An 8,609-nucleotide genomic window follows, 5' to 3' on the forward strand; every position below is an offset into this window, starting at 1 on the left:
ACCAAATATCTCAGCTCAAAAATGTAAACATGTTTTTATTTTTACTCTGCAGGTTAGGTCAGCAGACGTCTGAAATAAATATGATGGCAAGAGTGAAGGTGACATGATTGACTTAAATCAAGCAATTTCTCCATTAAAGCATTGAAGCCTCAACTCATAAAGACACTCTTTACCAGATGAACTGTAAGATTGTCCAGCATTTGTCATATTAGGCAATTTGAAAGGAAAGAACAATTATAAAAATGAATGTAATTCTCGGTTGAAGAAAAAAAAAAAATCCAGGTTTTGCAGCAGGGGGTGGTTAACTTTCCACAGATTAAAAACAGGTTTCACAGCAATTCTGCTGCTATAACATTCTACAATTAAAACATAAGAAGAAACAGCTCTGGTGCCAAAGAAGACAGTTGTGGGAATTAGTTTGTTTGGGGACAGGGAGGCAGGTTCCCCCTGCAGCATCAAAGGTTATTTTCTTTCTCCTAGGAACAGCACTGTTGCCATAAACGGTGCTGGTTTGCTTCCAATCCCCTTTTCTGAGCTGCTTTCAATTAGCGGGGATTATTAAACTGGAAACGTTTTAAACTGCTGCCGAAGCGGCTTTCCGGCCTTATGAGCTGAGGCCTTATGAGTGGAGCTAGAGGCATCACAATAAAAGCTGATTGATTAGGGAGGAAGGCACTGATAGCAACTGATGCCCAGTGTCATGTTCTATGCGTTTCACAGCCTTCTCTTTCCCCACCGAACTGTGCATCTTCATGGGGAGTTTGACTTCGGCCTCTCTCTCTGGTGCCTTCTGCAGCCTGGAGGCTCTCAACTTCCATTTCAACTACCTGACTTGAGCCAGCCATATCTCCATGCCCCATCTCCCACCTGGACCCATAGCTAGGGTGGGCAGATCCCAGAGGCAAGGCTCTTGGATTTCTGCGTGACTGGCCTTTTTCTCTTTGCAGTTTGATTGTCGGGACATCAGACTAACAGCGACAACAACACATCTCTGCAAAATATAGGCCACAGAGCGTTGGTGGAGGTAGAGGTGGGGGCAAGGTGTCTGTGTCTTGTTGGAGGGTTTCAAAAATGGAAGGCATTTCCCTAAAGTTTGATCGTCAATGACCTTGTCTTCTAGTGATCTTTCTTAAAGTTTCTTGTATGCATACCTGATTTCTTCAACTAAATTAATTTCTTTATTTGATAACACATAGTACTTTGTTGGCATTGTGCTAAATTTTTAAAGGTATTTACTTTTCATGTTTAATTCTAGCAACAAATCCCTGATTTGTTGGTAGAATAGGTAGAGTTAATAGCCCGATTTTACAGATGAGTAAACTGAGGCCTGTGGGTGGAAAGGCTGACTTCAAAATGAGGCAGAACGCTTCACCACTGTATTGCTTCTTGCATTAAACCTGTTCCTGCTCTGAGTGAGGCGGGTGGAACAGATCCTCTATTCCTCCACAGGTCATTCACTACTTAAAAAAAAAAAAATCATGGATTCTTTTAATACATGCTGGTTGTGTGTGTCCAAGCTCTGAAGATGGTGGTGGACTAGTCAGACCGGCTGCCTCCTCTTGTTGGGACAGGGCTTATGCCCCAGCCTCTGTTTCTGATCAGTTTGCAAGGAGAATGCATATACCCACATTGCCACTTACCACAAGGAAGCTCAGCTTCTCAGCGTTGCCTAATTGCTTGAGTTGTAAAGGTTCAGCAACCCAGCTTGTGTTGGGTGGACTGGAAAAAGGAGACGGGGTCTACTTTTTGGTTACGCAGTGGGCTGCCTTCAAACCGCCTCCCCGCCACGACTTTTCTGGCAGAGAGGGGCTGGAGTGAAGGTGCGGGGTGGGTGTTGGGGAGTGGCAGAAAGCGGTTTCCCTAGGGGTGGGGCCCGGGGTGAGGCCGACCACAGTTATTCCAGGATTATGACTCAAAGCACACCAACAAGAAGCATTTATTACCTCCGAAGTAGTGCTGGCTCTGTAGTGCTGAATGGAGAGGTGAGGTATTGCAGCTGTTATCTTTTGAACTAACTGCTATTGCGTGTCCCATGACCAGCCGTGGCAGGGTTTTTGTTCCCATGAATGAATGGGCTATAAATCTGTCGGAGCTGACAGTAGCAGCAGTACTAGAGGGTGTAAAGAGAAAATGTGCAGAAGAATCTTGTGGTCTTTGCTTGCCTGGAAAATGAGTTCAATAAAATGGAGGTGATCAGTGCTTATTTATAGGGCAAACTGATACATCCAGCATTGGCCGTCAGAGCCTAACTTAGTGTTTTCTCATTTACAGTCACTCTGTTGTAAAGCACATCTGTGCACCGAGGGCACTCGTGGAGCTTCCAGCAATTGCAGCGGTGGAAGAAGTAGAGGAGACACTTGCAGATAAAGGGATGTTTTCCTCTCTGTTTCTAAGCTTCAGGAGCCTTCAGAGGTAGCTGTCTGTAGAGCTGTAGTTTGAGGTTTGTAACAGGCAGGAAAACTCGAGGCCGAAAACAGTTCCTTATTTACATTTCAGTTTTGAGGGTGAATGGCAGGAAATGGGATAAAATTAATCGCCATTTTTCAGGCCCCCGAAACAATAAATTCCAGCAGCCATAAATTTGGAGCTGGGTTAAGTGCTGAAAACAATTTATTGCTAATTTTTCCCTTAATTGCATTCCCAAGAAGAAGGGTTTGGTGCTTACTGGTGGCATTATTATATAAAAATTATTCGTTAGAAAGCACAGTGAACAGTAAATCAGAAGCTTACCTGAAACAGGGTCAGGGTTCCTCACAATTCATCCTCGCCCTCACCCAGCCTGTCTCCAGCGAGGTCTTCAGGAAAGAAAAGGATCAGGGAAAATGCTCCCGCTGTCCCCTCGCCCCTCCTCCGTGACACTGTGCGCAGATTAGGTGTTGATTCAATAAGATGCTTCACCTTCTAAAAGTGATAGTGTGAATCACGTGTGGAAGCAGAGGGGACATAATGGAACATCACTGCACAGCATCGCTGCCTCATTTAATTTGTTTTGAGGCTGCTAGCCGTGTCAGGCTAACTGCACTTGAGGCCAGTCAACAGCCTGACCCTGTTGGTGGAGAAAGTTGAAAGACAGTGGCATGGTGTCAGAAGCTGCTGGGATGAAGTCAACATCCGTTCCTGTCTCCCCTTGGGAGAGCCATGTTCCAGGGTGAGCCTCCTCTGCATAAAAGGACTTGTTGGGACTGGAGGTCTGAGAGCTGGGGCTGGCCTTGGGGAAGAGAATCACTGCAAGTCGTTTTACACCATGTGGGAGACTTGCTGTCCTTTGGTTGTTTGATGGGCAGACTTTGCTCAGATGGGGATGGTGAGATGTCATCTTCCTGCAAATGCCATCTGTGTTCCTTCAGGTATACAGCAGGCCATCGGTGGGAACTCACCTGCTTAGATCAGTCTCCTTGGCATTTTACAGGCAAAGAGAGAGTGATGGATTTGCCATTCCAAACCACCCGTAGGTGGAGCCTGTGCCCATCGGAGAGCTCCTGGAGGTTGAAACTGCAATTCTGACGGCCATTTGGGAAAGAGCCAATGGGTGCCAAGTGTTTATGACATGACAAGTACATCTGCATCACGGATGGTGAGGTCAGTGGGGGCGGTTAGATGGAAGCTCTTCTGTCTCTTCTGTAATGGCATCTGTCATCTCAGGCCGGCAATGGCTATGATGGTGGGAGGACCCCTCCCCCGCTGCTTGGGTCATCCTCCTTCCTCTCTCTTCCTCCTCATCCCCCTTCCTCCTCCTCCTTCCTCTCCTCCTCCTCCTCCTCCTCCTCCTCCTCCTCCTCCTCCTCCTCCTCCTCCTCCTCCTCCTCTTCTTCTTCTTCTTCTTCTTCTTCTTCTTCTTCTTCTTCTTCTTCTTCTTCTTCTTCTTCTTCTTCTTCTTCTTCTTCTTCTTCTTCTTCCTCCTCTTTTTTGACAGAGTCTCGCTCTGTCTCCCAGGTTGGAGTGCAGTGGCGTGATTTCAGCTACCTGCAACTTCCACCTCCTGGGTTCAAGTGGTTCTCCTGTTTTGACCTCCCGAGTAGCTGGGATTACAGATGCCTGCCACCACACCTAGCTAATTTTTGTAGTTTTAGTAGAGATGAGGTTTCACCATGTTGGCCAGGCTGGTCTTGAACTCTCGACCTCAGGTGATCCACCTCTCTTGGCCTCCCAATGTACTGGGATTACAGTTGTGAGCCACCATGCCTGGCCAAATCCTCATCTTCCTTTTCAGGCCAGCCAGGGCAGAGGCTCATAGATGGAACTGCAGGCTACAGCATCACTCCATCTCTCAATCTTATGACAGCTAACTATCAAGAAATTTCTGTAAAAAGAAATCATTAAATAAAAAAGATACCTGCACTTTTATGTTTATGTAGTACTGTCTAACCCAGTGTTCATCAACAAATGGGTAGAAAAAGTATGGTACATATACCCAATGGAATACTATTAAGCCATATAAAAGAAACCAAAATCATTTCTTTTGCAGCAATATGGATGGGACTGGAGGTCATTACCTTAAGTGAAACAAGCCAGAAACCAAAAAAACAAATATTGCGTGTTGTCACTGATATGTGGGAGCTAAATAATGTGTACATGTGGATGCACAGTGTGGAATGGTAGACTATGGAGACTCAGAAGGGGGCGGGATGGAAGGAGGTGGATGATGAGAAATTACTCATTGGGTACTATGCGTGTTATTTAGGTGATGGATCCTCTAAAGCCCTGACTTCACCACTGCACAATCTATGCATGTAACATGATTGTACACGCACCCCATACATTTATACAAATAAAAAGATTATCATAAAAAATAAAGCTGGATATATAACCCCCCAAAAAGAAATTCCTGTAAATGAAATGTGCGCCCAAGCTGAGTCTACAGCTTTCTATCATGACCAAGGAGAATTTTTCACACCTCTTACTTCCTCTTTCTTCCTTTCCCTATTCCTGCCCTCTAACTCCTCAGAAACAAGACACCTTCTCTGGGGTTTGTTGGTATGAGCTAAGTGGCCAGAGTGTGGGCAACTGAGGGCAAACATCAAAAATGAGGAACTGAACTAAAAAGACGAACCTGCTCACGTACGTACATGGCAGTGCTATTCACAATAGCAGCTACATGGAGCCAGCCCAGGTGTTCACCCGCAGTGGATTGGATAAAGAAAATGTGGCACATTTACACCATGAAATACTACATAGCCCCAAAAACGAATGAAATCCTGTCCTTTGCAGCAACATGGATGCAGGTGGAGGCCATTATTCTAAGTAAATTAACACAGAAACAGAAAAGCAAATGTCACATCTTCTCACTTATAAGTGGGAGCTGAACATTGGGTACTCATGGGCACAAAGATGGAAAACAGACTACTGAGGATTACTAGAGGGGAAGGAGGGAGTAAAGGCTGAAAAACTACCTATTCGGTACTATGCTCACTATCTGGGTGGCAGAATCACTTGTACCCCAATCCTCAGAATCACACAATATACCCATGTAACAAATCTGCACATGTACCCCTTGAATCTAAAGAACAAGAAGAAGCGCTGAGCCCGTAGACCTTGGGTGAGGAGCAAGGGAGGAGAGGCCTTGATTCCTGGCCTTCAGGAGGCTGAGCCAGGAGCAGAAGCCAGAACAAGTTCTTGCAGAGCTGGAGGTCGCGTGCTGTTTGCGGTAAGTCATTCTGACAGCAAGAGCTGTGGGGGTTCAGAGCCTGTAAAGAACAAAAGCAAAACATTGCTTTTTGAATATAGGAGTAATACAAATTTATTTTTGAACATTCAGAAATACAGGGAAGTTTCAAGCAGAAAATAAAAACTGCCTGTAATCCCGCTATCCAGAGATAAACCTTGTTAAATTTTTTATGCATTTCTTTACAGGCCTGTGGGCATTTAGATGTCTTATTATTTTTTCAAAATTGGGATTCAACTATACATATAGTTTTTATATCCTGTCCTTTTTTTCCTCCCGCTTAACATATTGTAAACATTTTCTATGTCCTTGATGGTTTTCAGCCTTTTTTTGGTTCGATTTTAAGAATTCACAGAGTTGCATTTTATAGATGTGTTAAATAAAAGTTACAGGAGGCTATTGTTTTCTACTAAGCTTCTGCACTAGGCTTCCACAGACCAGACTAAAAATCAAAATGGAGTTCCCCATGCTAACATGCTGTTACTGAAACACCAGGGGTTCTGTTTAGGCTCTGCTTCTCACCACATAGAAAGCCAATTACTGAGGAAACAATTATTGCCAAGGGAGAAGACTTTAATCGGGTGTTGCAGCCGTGGAGATGGGAGGTCAGTCTCCAATTCCTCTCCCTGGCTGTCTAAAATTAGGGACTTATATAGCAAGGAAGAAACGTAACATGTGTTGGAAAACAGGAACCAGGTAATGGTGAGGAAGCAATCATGATGAGTGAGGGGTCTGGCATCTCCTTGTCTGGATGTGGTGATCTGGTGAGTTTCAATTCTTTCATACTTTTTGAGGGGTCTGGGAGTATCTTCCTGAGGAAGGAATTCAGATAAAACAAATGACCAGAAATACCATTTGACCCAGAAATCCCATGACTGGGTATAAACCCAAAGGAATATAAATCATTATTTTACAAAGATACGTGCACACGTATGTTCATTGCAGCACTATTCACAATAGCAAAGGCATGGACCCGACCCAAATGCCCATCAGTGATAGACTGGATAAAGAAAATATGGAACATACACACCATGGAATACTATGCAGCCATAAAAAGGAATGAGAACATGTCCTTTGCGGGGACATGGATGAAGCTGGAAGCCTTTATCCTCAGCTAACTACAACAGGAACAGAAAACAAAACTCCGCATGTTCTCACCTATAAGAGGGAGCTCAACAATGAGAAAACATGGACACAGGGAGGGGAAAAGCACACCCAGGGCCTGTTGGGGGAGCGAGGGGAGGGAGAGCATGAGGACAAATACCTAATGCACGTGGGGTTTAATACCTAGATGACAGGTTGATAGGTGCCGCAAACTACCATGGCACACATTTACTTATGTAACAAACCTGCACGTTCTGCACATGTATCCTGGAACATAAAGTAAGATAAAATTTAAAAAACAAAACAAAACAAAAAACAAATGCAAGTTGCAGGCTTTGAGAGCAGAAGAGTTAGTATCTATGTTTATCTGAAAGCACCATCTAAGGAAGTCTGCTTCAGTTTCCCAGTCACCAAAACTAAACTCAGTTGTTATCTGACCTTCTCAGAAATCGGGAGAGAGGTAACAGCCACTTTCCCAAACAGGTCTGTTTCAATCCTCAATCCGCATGATAATGAAGTTCCCTCTGCTTTAATCCTCACACAAAAAAGGAAGCCTGCAGTAACCCGATATTAATGAATCAGTTATTTTTCTATTGTTCTGTCTAAAAGTAACGAATCCTCTCTTTGTTCTTTGTTTCTGCTTTCTTCAGCCTTCTCTGTCAATAAAGCAAATTCTGCAGGGCTCACTGGATCACTCATTCTGTGTTTTGGAAAAAGGTGTTGCCTGATTCTAGAATTGCAAATAAAGCCAATTGAGTGCTTTAAACTCATTTGTTGTGCTGTTGTCTCTTGAATACCTCGGGGGTTACGGATGCCCACTCTTCTCCACCCACCCATTACGCATTTGAAACTCTACATATAATTTTGACTTCCCCAAAACTTAGCTGCTAGTACTTACTGCTGACTGGACTCCTTCCAATAATGTAAACAGTCACTTAATACATAGTTTTAATGTTACATGTATTACGTGCTGTATGCTTATAATAAAGTAAGCTAGAGCAAAAATGTTATTCGAAAAGTCATAAGGAAAAGAAAATGCATTTGCTGTTCAGTAAGTGGAAATGGTTTATCACAAAGGTTTTCATCCCCATCATCTTTCCATTGAGTAGGCTGAGGAGGAGGAGGAAGAGGAGGGGTTGGTCTTGCTGTCTTGTGAGTTGGAAGAAAATTTGAATGTAAGTGGACCCAAGAAATTCAAACCCATGTTGTTCAAGGGTCAACTGCAGTTTTGTCTTTTGACAGACGCATCATATGGTTTGACCATTTCCTTTATGGCAAACATGCAGTTGCTTCTGATTTTTTTCACATTACCAGTGAAGTTGTGGCCAGTGTTTTTTACCAGGGATCACTGGGTGCCCTCTGGATATTTCTTTATGGTGAAGTCCTAGAAGAGAAAGTCCTAGGGAGTGAGGCCCCTTTATTTTGAAATATTTGTCCCCCAAGTAAGGTTGGCTCTGTGAGCTTTGTGGGAGAGTGACAGCCTAGATTTCCAAATAAGAGATAGCCTCTGCAAAGCTGTTTGTTTGATAGATCAAAATATTTAAAATGGGAATTTCTTTTATGGTGGAGGTTGAATACATTTCCATATGTCTCTTGTGTATGTATATTTCTTTTCTCGTGCATTGTTTATTTGCCCACTTTTCTCTTGAGGATTAAGTCTTCGAAAGCGCTCTTCACAGCAGAAAGATATCAACTGTTCAACGACTTGTCCCTCTTTGGATGGGGTTGAAAAAGGAGATATGGGGGGCTGGAGTTTGAACTAGGCCTTGAGTAGTTGTGAGCAGGATTTTGATAGCTGGATCCTAGGTCAGTCCAAAAGGCATCTTCTTAGGTGAGCCATGAA

The 8,609-nt window shown here is 43.8% G+C and overlaps 1 long non-coding RNA gene across 1 annotated transcript; it reads left to right on the forward strand.

Moving 5' to 3' along the window:
• The first annotated feature begins 718 nt into the window (after positions 1-718).
• On the forward strand, positions 719-4,319 carry LOC119621730 (uncharacterized). The gene is made up of 4 exons (XR_005238280.2): positions 719-3,148; positions 3,410-3,579; positions 3,914-4,124; positions 4,211-4,319. It is a non-coding gene; the product is annotated as an uncharacterized lncRNA (long non-coding RNA).
• The last annotated feature ends 4,290 nt before the right edge of the window (positions 4,320-8,609 follow it).

Source organism: Chlorocebus sabaeus, chromosome 6 (genome assembly GCF_047675955.1).
Source record: "Chlorocebus sabaeus isolate Y175 chromosome 6, mChlSab1.0.hap1, whole genome shotgun sequence".
NCBI lineage: Eukaryota > Metazoa > Chordata > Mammalia > Primates > Cercopithecidae > Chlorocebus > Chlorocebus sabaeus.